Source organism: Salmo salar, chromosome 25 (genome assembly GCF_965601325.2).
Source record: "Salmo salar chromosome 25, fSalSal1, whole genome shotgun sequence".
NCBI classification, from domain to species: domain Eukaryota; kingdom Metazoa; phylum Chordata; class Actinopteri; order Salmoniformes; family Salmonidae; genus Salmo; species Salmo salar.
In genome coordinates, this window is record NC_138315.1 from 42,078,958 (window position 1) to 42,097,995 (window position 19,038).

Sequence of the window (19,038 nt, forward strand, 5' to 3'; positions counted from 1 at the left end):
AAACATCATGTTGCGAAATGCAGCATGGTATTTATGACACGCTGGTACTTCAATCAAGACATGGTTGGGAAGCCGCTCTGGACCCCTACCCGTCATCATGTGTCATACGCGCCCCATGCGCTAACAATATGAAATTGTCCTTACATGCGCTCCTCCTTAGCACAGAGCAATGTAATAGGTTTTCTACATTCAGAACTTTCGTGTATTGATTCTGGCTAGTAGGATAGCTGCATGGGAAAGTGTTGCTAATGATGTATTTGTCCGAATTCATTGGATTTGTCCGTTTTTTTCCCCACAAGGCTGTGTGGAAAATATGCCCTTGCTTTGAAATGTTAGCAAGGTTAGTTTGATTTTGTGCTAAAAAGTGATGGCTACAGTATATGTAATTACTTGCAGTTTTTGAGTGAGCCAAAGTTCAAGCTGCTTATCTAATTGGTGAAAACGCAATGTCTGTTTATCACACTCACTTTGACTTCATATGCTGTACCATGAGTTAGTCTAACGGCTTACGGCCATACCAGCCTGAATACGCCCGATCTCGTCTGATCTCGGAAGCTAAGCAGGGTCGGGCCTGGTTAGTACTTGGATGGGAGACCGCCTGGGAATACCAGGTGCTGTAAGCTTTTTCTCCACTAGGGTGTGCTCTTGCGTCATTTCATCAGCAACACTGCCTTGTAGTGACCTTTTGATGCTGAATTGACTACATTTCTTTCTTTTTACATTTTAGTCATTTTTAGCAGACGCTCTTATCCATACATTTCATACATTCCCCCCCCCCCCCCCCCCCGTACTAAATGCAGCTTCTGTGGGTTAGCCTCCCCTGCCCTTTTAATACGATCAAAGTTCTTTGTGTTGTCAGGGAGCAACTGCCTTTATTTATAAGACAAATAAGAATATTGTTACTGAATGCAGCTTGTGTGTGCTTTGTGCTCCCTCGCCCTGTTCAAATGATCAAAGGAAATAATGCTGCTGAGTGGAACTGGACCGGTGTCTGATGGCCCTGTGCTTTCCATGGTGGAATTAGAACCGTTTTTTTAACGGAGTAAATCAAAAGCACAAAAGAATGTGAGATGTTATTGATAATAAATCAATTGGTTTCATGCATTTGTCTCTCTCCCTGTGTGTGTGTGTGTGTGTGTGTGTGTGTGTGTGTTGTGTGTGTGTGTGTGTGGGTGTGTGTGTGTCTGAACGTGATTGTATTTCGTCATATCGCATACATTTCTGATATCAGACAGGTTAAGATATACTGCTCAAAAAAATAAAGGGAACACTTAAACAACACATCCTAGATCTGAATGAAAGAAATAATCTTATTAAATACTTTTTTCTTTACATAGTTGAATGTGCTGACAACAAAATCACACAAAAATAATCAATGGAAATCTAATTTATCAACCCATGGAGGTCTGGATTTGGAGTCACACTCAAAATTAAAGTGGAAAACCACACTACAGGCTGATCCAACTTTGATGAAATGTCCTTAAAACAAGTCAAAATGAGGCTCAGTAGTGTGTGTGGCCTCCACGTGCCTGTATGACCTCCCTACAACGCCTGGGCATGCTCCTGATGAGGTGGCGGATGGTCTCCTGAGGGATCTCCTCCCAGACCTGGACTAAAGCATCCGCCAACTCCTGGACAGTCTGTGGTGCAACATGGTGTTGGTGGATGGAGCGAGACATGATGTCCCAGATGTGCTCAATTGGATTCAGGTCTGGGGAACGGGCGGGCCAGTCCATAGCATCAATGCCTTCCTCTTGCAGGAACTGCTGACACACTCCAGCCACATGAGGTCTAGCATTGTCTCGCATTAGGAGGAATCCAGGGCCAACCGCACCAGCATATGGTCTAACAAGGGGTCTGAGGATCTCATCTCGGTACCTAATGGCAGTCAGGCTACCTCTGGCGAGCACATGGAGGGCTGTGCGGCCCCCCAAAGAAATGCCACCCCACACCATGACTGACCCACCGCCAAACCGGTCATGCTGGAGGATGTTGCAGGCAGCATAACGTTCTCCGCGGCGTCTCCAGATTCTGTCACGTCTGTCATGTGCTCTGTGTGAACCTGCTTTCATCTGTGAAGAGCACAGGGCGCCAGTGGCGAATTTGCCAATCTTGGTGTTCTCTGGCAAATGCCAAACGTCCTGCACGGCGTTGGGCTGTAAGCACAACCCCCACCTGTGGACGTCGGGCCCTCATACCACCCTCATGGAGTCTGTTTCTGACCGTTTGAGCAGACACATGCACATTTGTGGCCTGCTGGAGGTCATTTTGCAGGGCTCTGGCAGTGCTCCTCCTGCTCCTCCTTGCACAAAGGCGGAGGTAGCGGTCCTGCTGCTGGGTTGTTGCCCTCCTACGGCCTCCTCCACGTCTCCTGATGTACTGGCCTGTCTCCTGGTAACGCCTCCATGCTCTGGACACTACGCTGACAGACACAGCAAACCTTCTTGCCACAGCTCGCATTGATGTGCCATCCTGGATGAGCTGCACTACCTGAGCCACTTGTGTGGGTTGTAGACTCCGTCTCATGCTACCACCAGAGTGAAAGCACCGCCAGCATTCAAAAGTGACCAAAACATCAGCCAGGAAGCATAGGAACTGAGAAGTGGTCTGTGGTTCCCACCTGCAGAACCACTCCTTTATTGGGGGTGTCTTGCTTATTGCCTATAATTTCCACCTGTTGTCTATTCCATTTGCACAACAGCATTTGAAATGTATTGTCAATCAGTGTTGCTTCCTAAGTGGACAGTTTGATTTCACAGAAGTGTCATTGACTTGGAGTTACATTGTGTTGTTTAAGTGTTCCCTTTATTTTTTTGAGCAGTGTATTAAAAAGTCATTGGTGATTTTTTTCTACAGTGTTGCATGATGGGAATCTAGTGGTTCACTGATATAATCTAGTAAACAAAATAAACTACTTTTTCACCACTCTGTCTGCAAGTGCATTCCTAAACGGCATTTAACGCCGGTCGAAGTGGCGTGATATTAGCAGAACACAAAGTAGTTACCGTCAGCCGAAAATGTTGGCACTGGAAAGACTTGCCCTCCACCGATGTGTATAACTCATACTTACCTGGCAAGGGAGATACCGTGATCAAGAAGGCGGTTCACCCAGGGCGAGGCTCAGCCATTGCACTCCGGCTGTGCTGACCCCTGCGAATTTCCCAAATGTGGAAATCTCGATTGCATAATTTATGGTAGTGGGGGACTGCGTTCGCGCTCGCCCCTGATGTCTTGTTTAATGATACAACTGTGGCTTGCCGACAGGTGTGAAGATCTTTGAAATCAATTGTCAAAGAGACTTTATGTTACGCTTAATCAAAAGGTGCAAACATCTGTTTGTAGCGAAACATGCTTGGCATTTTGTGGAAACATCATGTTGCGAAATGCAGCATGGTATTTATGACACGCTGGTACTTCAATCAAGACATGGTTGGGAAGCCGCTCTGGACCCCTACCCGTCATCATGTGTCATACGCGCCCCATGCGCTAACAATATGAAATTGTCCTTACATGCGCTCCTCCTTAGCACAGAGCAATGTAATAGGTTTTCTACATTCAGAACTTTCGTGTATTGATTCTGGCTAGTAGGATAGCTGCATGGGAAAGTGTTGCTAATGATGTATTTGTCCGAATTCATTGGATTTGTCCGTTTTTTTCCCCACAAGGCTGTGTGGAAAATATGCCCTTGCTTTGAAATGTTAGCAAGGTTAGTTTGATTTTGTGCTAAAAAGTGATGGCTACAGTATATGTAATTACTTGCAGTTTTTGAGTGAGCCAAAGTTCAAGCTGCTTATCTAATTGGTGAAAACGCAATGTCTGTTTATCACACTCACTTTGACTTCATATGCTGTACCATGAGTTAGTCTAACGGCTTACGGCCATACCAGCCTGAATACGCCCGATCTCGTCTGATCTCGGAAGCTAAGCAGGGTCGGGCCTGGTTAGTACTTGGATGGGAGACCGCCTGGGAATACCAGGTGCTGTAAGCTTTTTCTCCACTAGGGTGTGCTCTTGCGTCATTTCATCAGCAACACTGCCTTGTAGTGACCTTTTGATGCTGAATTGACTACATTTCTTTCTTTTTACATTTTAGTCATTTTTAGCAGACGCTCTTATCCATACATTTCATACATTCCCCCCCCCCCCCCCCCCCGTACTAAATGCAGCTTCTGTGGGTTAGCCTCCCCTGCCCTTTTAATACGATCAAAGTTCTTTGTGTTGTCAGGGAGCAACTGCCTTTATTTATAAGACAAATAAGAATATTGTTACTGAATGCAGCTTGTGTGTGCTTTGTGCTCCCTCGCCCTGTTCAAATGATCAAAGGAAATAATGCTGCTGAGTGGAACTGGACCGGTGTCTGATGGCCCTGTGCTTTCCATGGTGGAATTAGAACCGTTTTTTTAACGGAGTAAATCAAAAGCACAAAAGAATGTGAGATGTTATTGATAATAAATCAATTGGTTTCATGCATTTGTCTCTCTCCCTGTGTGTGTGTGTGTGTGTGTGTGTGTGTGTGTGTTTGTGTGTGTGTGTGTGTGGGTGTGTGTGTGTCTGAACGTGATTGTATTTCGTCATATCGCATACATTTCTGATATCAGACAGGTTAAGATATACTGCTCAAAAAAATAAAGGGAACACTTAAACAACACATCCTAGATCTGAATGAAAGAAATAATCTTATTAAATACTTTTTTCTTTACATAGTTGAATGTGCTGACAACAAAATCACACAAAAATAATCAATGGAAATCTAATTTATCAACCCATGGAGGTCTGGATTTGGAGTCACACTCAAAATTAAAGTGGAAAACCACACTACAGGCTGATCCAACTTTGATGAAATGTCCTTAAAACAAGTCAAAATGAGGCTCAGTAGTGTGTGTGGCCTCCACGTGCCTGTATGACCTCCCTACAACGCCTGGGCATGCTCCTGATGAGGTGGCGGATGGTCTCCTGAGGGATCTCCTCCCAGACCTGGACTAAAGCATCCGCCAACTCCTGGACAGTCTGTGGTGCAACATGGTGTTGGTGGATGGAGCGAGACATGATGTCCCAGATGTGCTCAATTGGATTCAGGTCTGGGGAACGGGCGGGCCAGTCCATAGCATCAATGCCTTCCTCTTGCAGGAACTGCTGACACACTCCAGCCACATGAGGTCTAGCATTGTCTCGCATTAGGAGGAATCCAGGGCCAACCGCACCAGCATATGGTCTAACAAGGGGTCTGAGGATCTCATCTCGGTACCTAATGGCAGTCAGGCTACCTCTGGCGAGCACATGGAGGGCTGTGCGGCCCCCCAAAGAAATGCCACCCCACACCATGACTGACCCACCGCCAAACCGGTCATGCTGGAGGATGTTGCAGGCAGCATAACGTTCTCCGCGGCGTCTCCAGATTCTGTCACGTCTGTCATGTGCTCTGTGTGAACCTGCTTTCATCTGTGAAGAGCACAGGGCGCCAGTGGCGAATTTGCCAATCTTGGTGTTCTCTGGCAAATGCCAAACGTCCTGCACGGCGTTGGGCTGTAAGCACAACCCCCACCTGTGGACGTCGGGCCCTCATACCACCCTCATGGAGTCTGTTTCTGACCGTTTGAGCAGACACATGCACATTTGTGGCCTGCTGGAGGTCATTTTGCAGGGCTCTGGCAGTGCTCCTCCTGCTCCTCCTTGCACAAAGGCGGAGGTAGCGGTCCTGCTGCTGGGTTGTTGCCCTCCTACGGCCTCCTCCACGTCTCCTGATGTACTGGCCTGTCTCCTGGTAACGCCTCCATGCTCTGGACACTACGCTGACAGACACAGCAAACCTTCTTGCCACAGCTCGCATTGATGTGCCATCCTGGATGAGCTGCACTACCTGAGCCACTTGTGTGGGTTGTAGACTCCGTCTCATGCTACCACCAGAGTGAAAGCACCGCCAGCATTCAAAAGTGACCAAAACATCAGCCAGGAAGCATAGGAACTGAGAAGTGGTCTGTGGTTCCCACCTGCAGAACCACTCCTTTATTGGGGGTGTCTTGCTTATTGCCTATAATTTCCACCTGTTGTCTATTCCATTTGCACAACAGCATTTGAAATGTATTGTCAATCAGTGTTGCTTCCTAAGTGGACAGTTTGATTTCACAGAAGTGTCATTGACTTGGAGTTACATTGTGTTGTTTAAGTGTTCCCTTTATTTTTTTGAGCAGTGTATTAAAAAGTCATTGGTGATTTTTTTCTACAGTGTTGCATGATGGGAATCTAGTGGTTCACTGATATAATCTAGTAAACAAAATAAACTACTTTTTCACCACTCTGTCTGCAAGTGCATTCCTAAACGGCATTTAACGCCGGTCGAAGTGGCGTGATATTAGCAGAACACAAAGTAGTTACCGTCAGCCGAAAATGTTGGCACTGGAAAGACTTGCCCTCCACCGATGTGTATAACTCATACTTACCTGGCAAGGGAGATACCGTGATCAAGAAGGCGGTTCACCCAGGGCGAGGCTCAGCCATTGCACTCCGGCTGTGCTGACCCCTGCGAATTTCCCAAATGTGGAAATCTCGATTGCATAATTTATGGTAGTGGGGGACTGCGTTCGCGCTCGCCCCTGATGTCTTGTTTAATGATACAACTGTGGCTTGCCGACAGGTGTGAAGATCTTTGAAATCAATTGTCAAAGAGACTTTATGTTACGCTTAATCAAAAGGTGCAAACATCTGTTTGTAGCGAAACATGCTTGGCATTTTGTGGAAACATCATGTTGCGAAATGCAGCATGGTATTTATGACACGCTGGTACTTCAATCAAGACATGGTTGGGAAGCCGCTCTGGACCCCTACCCGTCATCATGTGTCATACGCGCCCCATGCGCTAACAATATGAAATTGTCCTTACATGCGCTCCTCCTTAGCACAGAGCAATGTAATAGGTTTTCTACATTCAGAACTTTCGTGTATTGATTCTGGCTAGTAGGATAGCTGCATGGGAAAGTGTTGCTAATGATGTATTTGTCCGAATTCATTGGATTTGTCCGTTTTTTTCCCCACAAGGCTGTGTGGAAAATATGCCCTTGCTTTGAAATGTTAGCAAGGTTAGTTTGATTTTGTGCTAAAAAGTGATGGCTACAGTATATGTAATTACTTGCAGTTTTTGAGTGAGCCAAAGTTCAAGCTGCTTATCTAATTGGTGAAAACGCAATGTCTGTTTATCACACTCACTTTGACTTCATATGCTGTACCATGAGTTAGTCTAACGGCTTACGGCCATACCAGCCTGAATACGCCCGATCTCGTCTGATCTCGGAAGCTAAGCAGGGTCGGGCCTGGTTAGTACTTGGATGGGAGACCGCCTGGGAATACCAGGTGCTGTAAGCTTTTTCTCCACTAGGGTGTGCTCTTGCGTCATTTCATCAGCAACACTGCCTTGTAGTGACCTTTTGATGCTGAATTGACTACATTTCTTTCTTTTTACATTTTAGTCATTTTTAGCAGACGCTCTTATCCATACATTTCATACATTCCCCCCCCCCCCCCCCCCCGTACTAAATGCAGCTTCTGTGGGTTAGCCTCCCCTGCCCTTTTAATACGATCAAAGTTCTTTGTGTTGTCAGGGAGCAACTGCCTTTATTTATAAGACAAATAAGAATATTGTTACTGAATGCAGCTTGTGTGTGCTTTGTGCTCCCTCGCCCTGTTCAAATGATCAAAGGAAATAATGCTGCTGAGTGGAACTGGACCGGTGTCTGATGGCCCTGTGCTTTCCATGGTGGAATTAGAACCGTTTTTTTAACGGAGTAAATCAAAAGCACAAAAGAATGTGAGATGTTATTGATAATAAATCAATTGGTTTCATGCATTTGTCTCTCTCCCTGTGTGTGTGTGTGTGTGTGTGTGTGTGTGTGTGTTTGTGTGTGTGTGTGTGTGGGTGTGTGTGTGTCTGAACGTGATTGTATTTCGTCATATCGCATACATTTCTGATATCAGACAGGTTAAGATATACTGCTCAAAAAAATAAAGGGAACACTTAAACAACACATCCTAGATCTGAATGAAAGAAATAATCTTATTAAATACTTTTTTCTTTACATAGTTGAATGTGCTGACAACAAAATCACACAAAAATAATCAATGGAAATCTAATTTATCAACCCATGGAGGTCTGGATTTGGAGTCACACTCAAAATTAAAGTGGAAAACCACACTACAGGCTGATCCAACTTTGATGAAATGTCCTTAAAACAAGTCAAAATGAGGCTCAGTAGTGTGTGTGGCCTCCACGTGCCTGTATGACCTCCCTACAACGCCTGGGCATGCTCCTGATGAGGTGGCGGATGGTCTCCTGAGGGATCTCCTCCCAGACCTGGACTAAAGCATCCGCCAACTCCTGGACAGTCTGTGGTGCAACATGGTGTTGGTGGATGGAGCGAGACATGATGTCCCAGATGTGCTCAATTGGATTCAGGTCTGGGGAACGGGCGGGCCAGTCCATAGCATCAATGCCTTCCTCTTGCAGGAACTGCTGACACACTCCAGCCACATGAGGTCTAGCATTGTCTCGCATTAGGAGGAATCCAGGGCCAACCGCACCAGCATATGGTCTAACAAGGGGTCTGAGGATCTCATCTCGGTACCTAATGGCAGTCAGGCTACCTCTGGCGAGCACATGGAGGGCTGTGCGGCCCCCCAAAGAAATGCCACCCCACACCATGACTGACCCACCGCCAAACCGGTCATGCTGGAGGATGTTGCAGGCAGCATAACGTTCTCCGCGGCGTCTCCAGATTCTGTCACGTCTGTCATGTGCTCTGTGTGAACCTGCTTTCATCTGTGAAGAGCACAGGGCGCCAGTGGCGAATTTGCCAATCTTGGTGTTCTCTGGCAAATGCCAAACGTCCTGCACGGCGTTGGGCTGTAAGCACAACCCCCACCTGTGGACGTCGGGCCCTCATACCACCCTCATGGAGTCTGTTTCTGACCGTTTGAGCAGACACATGCACAGTTGTGGCCTGCTGGAGGTCATTTTGCAGGGCTCTGGCAGTGCTCCTCCTGCTCCTCCTTGCACAAAGGCGGAGGTAGCGGTCCTGCTGCTGGGTTGTTGCCCTCCTACGGCCTCCTCCACGTCTCCTGATGTACTGGCCTGTCTCCTGGTAACGCCTCCATGCTCTGGACACTACGCTGACAGACACAGCAAACCTTCTTGCCACAGCTCGCATTGATGTGCCATCCTGGATGAGCTGCACTACCTGAGCCACTTGTGTGGGTTGTAGACTCCGTCTCATGCTACCACCAGAGTGAAAGCACCGCCAGCATTCAAAAGTGACCAAAACATCAGCCAGGAAGCATAGGAACTGAGAAGTGGTCTGTGGTTCCCACCTGCAGAACCACTCCTTTATTGGGGGTGTCTTGCTTATTGCCTATAATTTCCACCTGTTGTCTATTCCATTTGCACAACAGCATTTGAAATGTATTGTCAATCAGTGTTGCTTCCTAAGTGGACAGTTTGATTTCACAGAAGTGTCATTGACTTGGAGTTACATTGTGTTGTTTAAGTGTTCCCTTTATTTTTTTGAGCAGTGTATTAAAAAGTCATTGGTGATTTTTTTCTACAGTGTTGCATGATGGGAATCTAGTGGTTCACTGATATAATCTAGTAAACAAAATAAACTACTTTTTCACCACTCTGTCTGCAAGTGCATTCCTAAACGGCATTTAACGCCGGTCGAAGTGGCGTGATATTAGCAGAACACAAAGTAGTTACCGTCAGCCGAAAATGTTGGCACTGGAAAGACTTGCCCTCCACCGATGTGTATAACTCATACTTACCTGGCAAGGGAGATACCGTGATCAAGAAGGCGGTTCACCCAGGGCGAGGCTCAGCCATTGCACTCCGGCTGTGCTGACCCCTGCGAATTTCCCAAATGTGGAAATCTCGATTGCATAATTTATGGTAGTGGGGGACTGCGTTCGCGCTCGCCCCTGATGTCTTGTTTAATGATACAACTGTGGCTTGCCGACAGGTGTGAAGATCTTTGAAATCAATTGTCAAAGAGACTTTATGTTACGCTTAATCAAAAGGTGCAAACATCTGTTTGTAGCGAAACATGCTTGGCATTTTGTGGAAACATCATGTTGCGAAATGCAGCATGGTATTTATGACACGCTGGTACTTCAATCAAGACATGGTTGGGAAGCCGCTCTGGACCCCTACCCGTCATCATGTGTCATACGCGCCCCATGCGCTAACAATATGAAATTGTCCTTACATGCGCTCCTCCTTAGCACAGAGCAATGTAATAGGTTTTCTACATTCAGAACTTTCGTGTATTGATTCTGGCTAGTAGGATAGCTGCATGGGAAAGTGTTGCTAATGATGTATTTGTCCGAATTCATTGGATTTGTCCGTTTTTTTCCCCACAAGGCTGTGTGGAAAATATGCCCTTGCTTTGAAATGTTAGCAAGGTTAGTTTGATTTTGTGCTAAAAAGTGATGGCTACAGTATATGTAATTACTTGCAGTTTTTGAGTGAGCCAAAGTTCAAGCTGCTTATCTAATTGGTGAAAACGCAATGTCTGTTTATCACACTCACTTTGACTTCATATGCTGTACCATGAGTTAGTCTAACGGCTTACGGCCATACCAGCCTGAATACGCCCGATCTCGTCTGATCTCGGAAGCTAAGCAGGGTCGGGCCTGGTTAGTACTTGGATGGGAGACCGCCTGGGAATACCAGGTGCTGTAAGCTTTTTCTCCACTAGGGTGTGCTCTTGCGTCATTTCATCAGCAACACTGCCTTGTAGTGACCTTTTGATGCTGAATTGACTACATTTCTTTCTTTTTACATTTTAGTCATTTTTAGCAGACGCTCTTATCCATACATTTCATACATTCCCCCCCCCCCCCCGTACTAAATGCAGCTTCTGTGGGTTAGCCTCCCCTGCCCTTTTAATACGATCAAAGTTCTTTGTGTTGTCAGGGAGCAACTGCCTTTATTTATAAGACAAATAAGAATATTGTTACTGAATGCAGCTTGTGTGTGCTTTGTGCTCCCTCGCCCTGTTCAAATGATCAAAGGAAATAATGCTGCTGAGTGGAACTGGACTGGTGTCTGATGGCCCTGTGCTTTCCATGGTGGAATTAGAACCGTTTTTTTAACGGAGTAAATCAAAAGCACAAAAGAATGTGAGATGTTATTGATAATAAATCAATTGGTTTCATGCATTTGTCTCTCTCCCGTGTGTGTGTGTGTGTGTGTGTGTGTGTGTGTGTGTTTGTGTGTGTGTGTGTGTGGGTGTGTGTGTGTCTGAACGTGATTGTATTTCGTCATATCGCATACATTTCTGATATCAGACAGGTTAAGATATACTGCTCAAAAAAATAAAGGGAACACTTAAACAACACATCCTAGATCTGAATGAAAGAAATAATCTTATTAAATACTTTTTTCTTTACATAGTTGAATGTGCTGACAACAAAATCACACAAAAATAATCAATGGAAATCTAATTTATCAACCCATGGAGGTCTGGATTTGGAGTCACACTCAAAATTAAAGTGGAAAACCACACTACAGGCTGATCCAACTTTGATGAAATGTCCTTAAAACAAGTCAAAATGAGGCTCAGTAGTGTGTGTGGCCTCCACGTGCCTGTATGACCTCCCTACAACGCCTGGGCATGCTCCTGATGAGGTGGCGGATGGTCTCCTGAGGGATCTCCTCCCAGACCTGGACTAAAGCATCCGCCAACTCCTGGACAGTCTGTGGTGCAACATGGTGTTGGTGGATGGAGCGAGACATGATGTCCCAGATGTGCTCAATTGGATTCAGGTCTGGGGAACGGGCGGGCCAGTCCATAGCATCAATGCCTTCCTCTTGCAGGAACTGCTGACACACTCCAGCCACATGAGGTCTAGCATTGTCTTGCATTAGGAGGAATCCAGGGCCAACCGCACCAGCATATGGTCTCACAAGGGGTCTGAGGATCTCATCTCGGTACCTAATGGCAGTCAGGCTACCTCTGGCGAGCACATGGAGGGCTGTGCGGCCCCCCAAAGAAATGCCACCCCACACCATGACTGACCCACCGCCAAACCGGTCATGCTGGAGGATGTTGCAGGCAGCAGAACGTTCTCCGCGGCGTCTCCAGATTCTGTCACGTCTGTCATGTGCTCTGTGTGAACCTGCTTTCATCTGTGAAGAGCACAGGGCGCCAGTGGCGAATTTGCCAATCTTGGTGTTCTCTGGCAAATGCCAAACGTCCTGCACGGCGTTGGGCTGTAAGCACAACCCCCACCTGTGGACGTCGGGCCCTCATACCACCCTCATGGAGTCTGTTTCTGACCGTTTGAGCAGACACATGCACATTTGTGGCCTGCTGGAGGTCATTTTGCAGGGCTCTGGCAGTGCTCCTCCTGCTCCTCCTTGCACAAAGGCGGAGGTAGCGGTCCTGCTGCTGGGTTGTTGCCCTCCTACGGCCTCCTCCACGTCTCCTGATGTACTGGCCTGTCTCCTGGTAACGCCTCCATGCTCTGGACACTACGCTGACAGACACAGCAAACCTTCTTGCCACAGCTCGCATTGATGTGCCATCCTGGATGAGCTGCACTACCTGAGCCACTTGTGTGGGTTGTAGACTCCGTGTCATGCTACCACCAGAGTGAAAGCACCGCCAGCATTCAAAAGTGACCAAAACATCAGCCAGGAAGCATAGGAACTGAGAAGTGGTCTGTGGTTCCCACCTGCAGAACCACTCCTTTATTGGGGGTGTCTTGCTTATTGCCTATAATTTCCACCTGTTGTCTATTCCATTTGCACAACAGCATTTGAAATGTATTGTCAATCAGTGTTGCTTCCTAAGTGGACAGTTTGATTTGACAGAAGTGTCATTGACTTGGAGTTACATTGTGTTGTTTAAGTGTTCCCTTTATTTTTTTGAGCAGTGTATTAAAAAGTCATTGGTGATTTTTTTCTACAGTGTTGCATGATGGGAATCTAGTGGTTCACTGATATAATCTAGTAAACAAAATAAACTACTTTTTCACCACTCTGTCTGCAAGTGCATTCCTAAACGGCATTTAACGCCGGTCGAAGTGGCGTGATATTAGCAGAACACAAAGTAGTTACCGTCAGCCGAAAATGTTGGCACTGGAAAGACTTGCCCTCCACCGATGTGTATAACTCATACTTACCTGGCAAGGGAGATACCGTGATCAAGAAGGCGGTTCACCCAGGGCGAGGCTCAGCCATTGCACTCCGGCTGTGCTGACCCCTGCGAATTTCCCAAATGTGGAAATCTCGATTGCATAATTTATGGTAGTGGGGGACTGCGTTCGCGCTCTCCCCTGATGTCTTGTTTAATGATACAACTGTGGCTTGCCGACAGGTGTGAGGATGATGTGTGAAGATCTTTGAAATCAATTGTCAAAGAGACTTTATGTTACGCTTAATCAAAAGGTGCAAACATCTGTTTGTAGCGAAACATGGTTGGCATTTTGTGGAAACATCATGTTGCGAAATGCAGCATGCTATTTATGACACGCTGGTACTTCAATCAAGAGATGGTTGGGAAGCCGCTCTGGACCCCTACCCGTCATGATGTGTCATACGCGCCCCATGCGCTAACAATATAAAATTGTCCTTACATGCGCTCCTCCTTAGCACAGAGCAATGTAATAGGTTTTCTACATTCAGAACTTTCGTGTATTGATTCTGGCTAGTAGGATAGCTGCATGGGAAAGTGTTGCTAATGATGTATTTGTCCGAATTCATTGGATTTGTCCGTTTTTTCCCCCACAAGGCTGTGTGGAAAATATGCCCTTGCTTTGAAATGTTAGCAAGGTTAGTTTGATTTTGTGCTAAAAAGTGATGGCTACAGTATATGTAATTACTTGCAGTTTTTGAGTGAGCCAAAGTTCAAGCTGCTTATCTAATTGGTGAAAACGCAATGTCTGTTTATCACACTCACTTTGACTTCATATGCTGTACCATGAGTTAGTCTAACGGCTTACGGCCATACCAGCCTGAATACGCCCGATCTCGTCTGATCTCGGAAGCTAAGCAGGGTCGGGCCTGGTTAGTACTTGGATGGGAGACCGCCTGGGAATACCAGGTGCTGTAAGCTTTTTCTCCACTAGGGTGTGCTCTTGCGTCATTTCATCAGCAACACTGCCTTGTAGTGACCTTTTGATGCTGAATTGACTACATTTCTTTCTTTTTACATTTTAGTCATTTTTAGCAGACGCTCTTATCCATACATTTCATACATTCCCCCCCCCCCGTACTAAATGCAGCTTCTGTGGGTTAGCCTCCCCTGCCCTTTTAATACGATCAAAGTTCTTTGTGTTGTCAGGGAGCAACTGCCTTTATTTATAAGACAAATAAGAATATTGTTACTGAATGCAGCTTGTGTGTGCTTTGTGCTCCCTCGCCCTGTTCAAATGATCAAAGGAAATAATGCTGCTGAGTGGAACTGGACTGGTGTCTGATGGCCCTGTGCTTTCCATGGTGGAATTAGAACCGTTTTTTTAACGGAGTAAATCAAAAGCACAAAAGAATGTGAGATGTTATTGATAATAAATCAATTGGTTTCATGCATTTGTCTCTCTCCCTGTGTGTGTGTGTGTGTGTGTGTGTGTGTGTGTGTGTTTGTGTGTGTGTGTGTGTGGGTGTGTGTGTGTCTGAACGTGATTGTATTTCGTCATATCGCATACATTTCTGATATCAGACAGGTTAAGATATACTGCTCAAAAAAATAAAGGGAACACTTAAACAACACATCCTAGATCTGAATGAAAGAAATAATCTTATTAAATACTTTTTTCTTTACATAGTTGAATGTGCTGACAACAAAATCACACAAAAATAATCAATGGAAATCTAATTTATCAACCCATGGAGGTCTGGATTTGGAGTCACACTCAAAATTAAAGTGGAAAACCACACTACAGGCTGATCCAACTTTGATGAAATGTCCTTAAAACAAGTCAAAATGAGGCTCAGTAGTGTGTGTGGCCTCCACGTGCCTGTATGACCTCCCTACAACGCCTGGGCATGCTCCTGATGAGGTGGCGGATGGTCTCCTGAGGGATCTCCTCCCAGACCTGGACTAAAGCATCCGCCAACTCCTGGACAGTCTGTGGTGCAACATGGTGTTGGTGGATGGAGCGAGACATGATGTCCCAGATGTGCTCAATTGGATTCAGGTCTGGGGAACGGGCGGGCCAGTCCATAGCATCAATGCCTTCCTCTTGCAGGAACTGCTGACACACTCCAGCCACATGAGGTCTAGCATTGTCTTGCATTAGGAGGAATCCAGGGCCAACCGCACCAGCATATGGTCTCACAAGGGGTCTGAGGATCTCATCTCGGTACCTAATGGCAGTCAGGCTACCTCTGGCGAGCACATGGAGGGCTGTGCGGCCCCCCAAAGAAATGCCACCCCACACCATGACTGACCCACCGCCAAACCGGTCATGCTGGAGGATGTTGCAGGCAGCAGAACGTTCTCCGCGGCGTCTCCAGATTCTGTCACGTCTGTCATGTGCTCTGTGTGAACCTGCTTTCATCTGTGAAGAGCACAGGGCGCCAGTGGCGAATTTGCCAATCTTGGTGTTCTCTGGCAAATGCCAAACGTCCTGCACGGCGTTGGGCTGTAAGCACAACCCCCACCTGTGGACGTCGGGCCCTCATACCACCCTCATGGAGTCTGTTTCTGACCGTTTGAGCAGACACATGCACATTTGTGGCCTGCTGGAGGTCATTTTGCAGGGCTCTGGCAGTGCTCCTCCTGCTCCTCCTTGCACAAAGGCGGAGGTAGCGGTCCTGCTGCTGGGTTGTTGCCCTCCTACGGCCTCCTCCACGTCTCCTGATGTACTGGCCTGTCTCCTGGTAACGCCTCCATGCTCTGGACACTACGCTGACAGACACAGCAAACCTTCTTGCCACAGCTCGCATTGATGTGCCATCCTGGATGAGCTGCACTACCTGAGCCACTTGTGTGGGTTGTAGACTCCGTGTCATGCTACCACCAGAGTGAAAGCACCGCCAGCATTCAAAAGTGACCAAAACATCAGCCAGGAAGCATAGGAACTGAGAAGTGGTCTGTGGTTCCCACCTGCAGAACCACTCCTTTATTGGGGGTGTCTTGCTTATTGCCTATAATTTCCACCTGTTGTCTATTCCATTTGCACAACAGCATTTGAAATGTATTGTCAATCAGTGTTGCTTCCTAAGTGGACAGTTTGATTTCACAGAAGTGTCATTGACTTGGAGTTACATTGTGTTGTTTAAGTGTTCCCTTTATTTTTTTGAGCAGTGTATTAAAAAGTCATTGGTGATTTTTTTCTACAGTGTTGCATGATGGGAATCTAGTGGTTCACTGATATAATCTAGTAAACAAAATAAACTACTTTTTCACCACTCTGTCTGCATGTGCATTCCTAAACGGCATTTAACGCCGGTCGAAGTGGCGTGATATTAGCAGAACACAAAGTAGTTACCGTCAGCCGAAAATGTTGGCACTGGAAAGACTTGCCCTCCACCGATGTGTATAACTCATACTTACCTGGCAAGGGAGATACCGTGATCAAGAAGGCGGTTCACCCAGGGCGAGGCTCAGCCATTGCACTCCGGCTGTGCTGACCCCTGCGAATTTCCCAAATGTGGAAATCTCGATTGCATAATTTATGGTAGTGGGGGACTGCGTTCGCGCTCTCCCCTGATGTCTTGTTTAATGATACAACTGTGGCTTGCCGACAGGTGTGAGGATGATGTGTGAAGATCTTTGAAATCAATTGTCAAAGAGACTTTATGTTACGCTTAATCAAAAGGTGCAAACATCTGTTTGTAGCGAAACATGGTTGGCATTTTGTGGAAACATCATGTTGCGAAATGCAGCATGCTATTTATGACACGCTGGTACTTCAATCAAGAGATGGTTGGGAAGCCGCTCTGGACCCCTACCCGTCATGATGTGTCATACGCGCCCCATGCGCTAACAATATAAAATTGTCCTTACATGCGCTCCTCCTTAGCACAGAGCAATGTAATAGGTTTTCTACATTCAGAACTTTCGTGTATTGATTCTGGCTAGTAGGATAGCTGCATGGGAAAGTGTTGCTAATGATGTATTTGTCCGAATTCATTGGATTTGTCCGTTTTTTCCCCCACAAGGCTGTGTGGAAAATATGCCCTTGCTTTGAAATGTTAGCAAGGTTAGTTTGATTTTGTGCTAAAAAGTGATGGCTACAGTATATGTAATTACTTGCAGTTTTTGAGTGAGCCAAAGTTCAAGCTGCTTATCTAATTGGTGAAAACGCAATGTCTGTTTATCACACTCACTTTGACTTCATATGCTGTACCATGAGTTAGTCTAACGGCTTACGGCCATACCAGCCTGAATACGCCCGATCTCGTCTGATCTCGGAAGCTAAGCAGGGTCGGGCCTGGTTAGTACTTGGATGGGAGACCGCCTGGGAATACCAGGTGCTGTAAGCTTTTTCTCCACTAGGGTGTGCTCTTGCGTCATTTCATCAGCAACACTGCCTTGTAGTGACCTTTTGATGCTGAATTGACTACATTTCTTTCTTTTTACATTTTAGTCATTTTTAGCAGACGCTCTTATCCATACATTTCATACATTCCCCCCCCCCCGTACTAAATGCAGCTTCTGTGGGTTAGCCTCCCCTGCCCTTTTAATACGATCAAAGTTCTTTGTGTTGTCAGGGAGCAACTGCCTTTATTTATAAGACAAATAAGAATATTGTTACTGAATGCAGCTTGTGTGTGCTTTGTGCTCCCTCGCCCTGTTCAAATGATCAAAGGAAATAATGCTGCTGAGTGGAACTGGACTGGTGTCTGATGGCCCTGTGCTTTCCATGGTGGAATTAGAACCGTTTTTTTAACGGAGTAAATCAAAAGCACAAAAGAATGTGAGATGTTATTGATAATAAATCAATTGGTTTCATGCATTTGTCTCTCTCCCTGTGTGTGTGTGTGTGTGTGTGTGTGTGTGTGTGTGTGTTTGTGTGTGTGTGTGTGTGGGTGTGTGTGTGTCTGAACGTGATTGTATTTCGTCATATCGCATACATTTCTGATATCAGACAGGTTAAGATATACTGCTCAAAAAAATAAAGGGAACACTTAAACAACACATCCTAGATCTGAATGAAAGAAATAATCTTATTAAATACTTTTTTCTTTACATAGTTGAATGTGCTGACAACAAAATCACACAAAAATAATCAATGGAAATCTAATTTATCAACCCATGGAGGTCTGGATTTGGAGTCACACTCAAAATTAAAGTGGAAAACCACACTACAGGCTGATCCAACTTTGATGAAATGTCCTTAAAACAAGTCAAAATGAGGCTCAGTAGTGTGTGTGGCCTCCACGTGCCTGTATGACCTCCCTACAACGCCTGGGCATGCTCCTGATGAGGTGGCGGATGGTCTCCTGAGGGATCTCCTCCCAGACCTGGACTAAAGCATCCGCCAACTCCTGGACAGTCTGTGGTGCAACATGGTGTTGGTGGATGGAGCGAGACATGATGTCCCAGATGTGCTCAATTGGATTCAGGTCTGGGGAACGGGCGGGCCAGTCCATAGCATCAATGCCTTCCTCTTGCAGGAACTGCTGACACACTCCAGCCACATGAGGTCTAGCATTGTCTTGCATTAGGAGGAATCCAGGGCCAACCGCACCAGCATATGGTCTCACAAGGGGTCTGAGGATCTCATCTCGGTACCTAATGGCAGTCAGGCTACCTCTGGCGAGCACATGGAGGGCTGTGCGGCCCCCCAAAGAAATGCCACCCCACACCATGACTGACCCACCGCCAAACCGGTCATGCTGGAGGATGTTGCAGGCAGCAGAACGTTCTCCGCGGCGTCTCCAGATTCTGTCACGTCTGTCATGTGCTCTGTGTGAACCTGCTTTCATCTGTGAAGAGCACAGGGCGCCAGTGGCGAATTTGCCAATCTTGGTGTTCTCTGGCAAATGCCAAACGTCCTGCACGGCGTTGGGCTGTAAGCACAACCCCCACCTGTGGACGTCGGGCC

General features: G+C 46.4%; 11 non-coding genes across 11 annotated transcripts; all 11 read left to right on the forward strand.

Moving 5' to 3' along the window:
* Positions 1 to 504: 504 nt before the first annotated feature.
* LOC145864181 (5S ribosomal RNA) lies at positions 505 to 623 on the forward strand. The gene has a single exon (XR_014382763.1). It is a non-coding gene; the product is annotated as a 5S ribosomal RNA (ribosomal RNA).
* A 2,439-nt stretch (positions 624 to 3,062) lies between these two features.
* Positions 3,063 to 3,226, forward strand: LOC145864134 (U1 spliceosomal RNA). The gene has a single exon (XR_014382713.1). It is a non-coding gene; the product is annotated as a U1 spliceosomal RNA (small nuclear RNA).
* A 644-nt stretch (positions 3,227 to 3,870) lies between these two features.
* LOC145864184 (5S ribosomal RNA) lies at positions 3,871 to 3,989 on the forward strand. Its single transcript, XR_014382766.1, has one exon. It is a non-coding gene; the product is annotated as a 5S ribosomal RNA (ribosomal RNA).
* A 2,440-nt stretch (positions 3,990 to 6,429) lies between these two features.
* On the forward strand, positions 6,430 to 6,593 carry LOC145864135 (U1 spliceosomal RNA). Its single transcript, XR_014382714.1, has one exon. It is a non-coding gene; the product is annotated as a U1 spliceosomal RNA (small nuclear RNA).
* A 644-nt stretch (positions 6,594 to 7,237) lies between these two features.
* On the forward strand, positions 7,238 to 7,356 carry LOC145864185 (5S ribosomal RNA). The gene has a single exon (XR_014382767.1). It is a non-coding gene; the product is annotated as a 5S ribosomal RNA (ribosomal RNA).
* A 2,440-nt stretch (positions 7,357 to 9,796) lies between these two features.
* Positions 9,797 to 9,960, forward strand: LOC145864136 (U1 spliceosomal RNA). Its single transcript, XR_014382715.1, has one exon. It is a non-coding gene; the product is annotated as a U1 spliceosomal RNA (small nuclear RNA).
* Positions 9,961 to 10,604: 644 nt separating this feature from the next.
* LOC145864187 (5S ribosomal RNA) lies at positions 10,605 to 10,723 on the forward strand. The gene has a single exon (XR_014382769.1). It is a non-coding gene; the product is annotated as a 5S ribosomal RNA (ribosomal RNA).
* A 2,436-nt stretch (positions 10,724 to 13,159) lies between these two features.
* LOC145864122 (U1 spliceosomal RNA) lies at positions 13,160 to 13,323 on the forward strand. Its single transcript, XR_014382701.1, has one exon. It is a non-coding gene; the product is annotated as a U1 spliceosomal RNA (small nuclear RNA).
* Positions 13,324 to 13,980: 657 nt separating this feature from the next.
* Positions 13,981 to 14,099, forward strand: LOC123730578 (5S ribosomal RNA). Its single transcript, XR_006762033.1, has one exon. It is a non-coding gene; the product is annotated as a 5S ribosomal RNA (ribosomal RNA).
* A 2,434-nt stretch (positions 14,100 to 16,533) lies between these two features.
* LOC123730680 (U1 spliceosomal RNA) lies at positions 16,534 to 16,697 on the forward strand. The gene has a single exon (XR_006762115.2). It is a non-coding gene; the product is annotated as a U1 spliceosomal RNA (small nuclear RNA).
* Positions 16,698 to 17,354: 657 nt separating this feature from the next.
* Positions 17,355 to 17,473, forward strand: LOC123730589 (5S ribosomal RNA). The gene has a single exon (XR_006762035.1). It is a non-coding gene; the product is annotated as a 5S ribosomal RNA (ribosomal RNA).
* The last annotated feature ends 1,565 nt before the right edge of the window (positions 17,474 to 19,038 follow it).